Source organism: Eschrichtius robustus, chromosome 1, assembly GCF_028021215.1.
Source record: "Eschrichtius robustus isolate mEscRob2 chromosome 1, mEscRob2.pri, whole genome shotgun sequence".
In the NCBI taxonomy this organism is placed as follows: domain Eukaryota; kingdom Metazoa; phylum Chordata; class Mammalia; order Artiodactyla; family Eschrichtiidae; genus Eschrichtius; species Eschrichtius robustus.
In genome coordinates, this window is record NC_090824.1 from 135511012 (window position 1) to 135513597 (window position 2586).

Genomic DNA, 2586 nt, shown 5'->3' on the forward strand with positions numbered 1-2586 from the left:
ATTCAGGAAATGAGGGACAAAAAGGCTTAGGGCATATAGAAAACAACTAACACAATGACAGAAGTAAGTCCCTCCTTATCAGTAATTACTTTAAATGTAAGTAGATTAAATTCTCCAATGAAAAGACAGATTGGAAGATTGGAAAAAAAACACATGGCCCAATTATACAAGGGACTCACTTGAAATTCAAAGACACAAACAGGTTGAAAGTGAAAAGATGGAAAAAGATATTCCGTGCAAATAGTAAACAAAAGAGAGCAGGACTGGCTATACAAATATCAGACAAAATAGACTTTAAATAAAACAAGTTTACAAGAAGCAAAGAAGGACATTATATGTTAATAAAATGTTCAATACAGCGAAAAGATATAACAATTATAAAAATTTATGGGACTTCCCTGGTGGTCCAGTGGTTAAGACTCTGTGCTACCAGTGCAGGGGGCCCGGGTTCAATCCCTGGTCAGGGAACTAGATCTTGCATGCCGCAACTACCCACATGCTGCAACTAAAGATCTCACATGCCGCAACTAAAGATCTCACACGTTTCAATGAAGATCCTGCACATTGCAACAAAGATCCCGCATGCTGCAACAAAGATCCAGCAGACGCAAATAATTAAATAAATAATTTTTAAAAAATTTATGCACCTAATGACAGATCAAATATATGAAGCAAAACTGACAGAATTGAAGGACAAAATAGACAGTTCTATAATAATAGTTGGAGACTTCAATACCCCTCTCACAATAATAGAACAACCAGATAGAGGGTAAGTAAGGAAATCAAGGATTTAAACACAATAAACTAACCAGATCTAATAGAACACTCCACCCAACAACAACAGCATATGCATTCTTTTCAAGTGCACATGGGAAATTTTCCAGGATGGACCATATGTTAGGCCACTAATTAAGTCTCAATAGATTTAAAAGATATCATACAATGTATCTTCTCTGACCAAAATGGGATGAAGTTAGAAATCAATAACATAAAGAAAACTGGAAAATTCACAAAATTGTAGAAATTAAACAACATACTTTTAAGCAATCAATGAATCAAAGAAGAAATCAGAAGGCAAATTAGAAAATACTTACAGCCAAATGAAAATGAAAACACAATAACCAACACTTATGGGACTCCCCAAAAATGGTACAAAGGGGGAAATTTATAGCTATAAATGCTTACATTAAAAAAACAAGGAGGGACTTCCCTTGTGGTCCAGGGGTTAAGAATCTGCCTTCCAATGCAAGAGACACAGGTTCGATCCCTGGTCGGGGAACTAAGATCCCACATGCTGTGGGGCAACTAAGTCCATGCACTGCAACTAGAGAGCCCATGAGCCGCAACTACTGAGCCTGCGTGCTCTAGAGCCTGCGTGCCACAGCTAGAGAGATGCCTATGCACCACAATGAAGAGCCCACGTGCCACAACGAAGACCCGACGCAGCCAAAAATAAATAAATAAATATTTTAAAAAATAAAAAACAAGAAAAATGGACTTCCCTGGCAGTCCAGTGGTTAAGACTCCAAGCTTCCACTGGAACTAAGATCCCACATGCCATGCAGCCAGAAACAAAAAACAAAAAAACAAAAACAAACAAACAAGAAAGATCTCAAATCAATAACCTAACTTTACAATGTAAGAAACTAGAAAAAGAACAAACTAAATAGAAGGAGGGAAAGGAAGGAAAAGAAAAGGAAAGGAAAGACAAATAAAGATGGAACAGAAATAACTGAAATACACTAGTCCCAGGTCTGGAGTTTTGCCCAAGATCACAGAATTCAGCAGGTGATATAATTAGGACCAGAATCTAATTTCAACTAGATTTTTTTCTAGGGAAAAATATATTTTTTTAACTTTTTATTTTATATTGGAGTATAGTTGATTAACAATGTTTTGATAGTTTCAGGTGTACAGCAAAGTGATTCAGTTATACATATACATGTGTCTATTCTTTTTCAAATTCTTTTCCCATGTAGGTTGCTACATAATACTGAGCAGAGCTCCCTGTGCTATACAGTACGTCTTTGTTGGTTATCCATTTTAAATATAGCAGTGTGTACATGTCAATCCTAAACTCCCTAACTATCCCTTCCCCTGACCCTTCCTTGCTGTTAAAATAACTGAAATACAGATTAGAAAAACAATAGAGAAAAATCGATGAAACCAAAAAGTTGATTCCTCAAAATAATCAACAAAATTGACTAACTTTTAGCTAGTGGACTAAGAAAAAAAGACTCAAATTACTAAAACTGGAAATGAAAGTGGTGACATTACTAATTCTGCAGAAATAAAAAAGATTATAAAGGTATTATGAAAAATTGTATGCCAAAAAATTGGATAACCTAGATGAAATGGAAAATTGCCTAGAAACACAAAACCTACCAAGATTACATCATTAAGAAATAGAAAATCTGAACAGACCTACAACTAGTAAGGGGATTGAATCAGGAATCAAAAATCTACCAACAAAGAAAAGCCTTGGACCTGATGGATTCACTGGTGAATGCTCCCAAACATATAAAGAAGAACTAATACCAATCTTTCTCAAACTTTTCCAAAACATTGAACAGGAGGGATACTTCC

The 2586-nt window shown here is 35.5% G+C and overlaps 1 non-coding gene across 1 annotated transcript; it reads left to right on the forward strand.

The window, feature by feature from the left end:
* The first annotated feature begins 395 nt into the window (after positions 1 to 395).
* TRNAG-ACC (transfer RNA glycine (anticodon ACC)) lies at positions 396 to 468 on the forward strand. Its single transcript has one exon. It is a non-coding gene; the product is annotated as a tRNA-Gly (tRNA).
* The last annotated feature ends 2118 nt before the right edge of the window (positions 469 to 2586 follow it).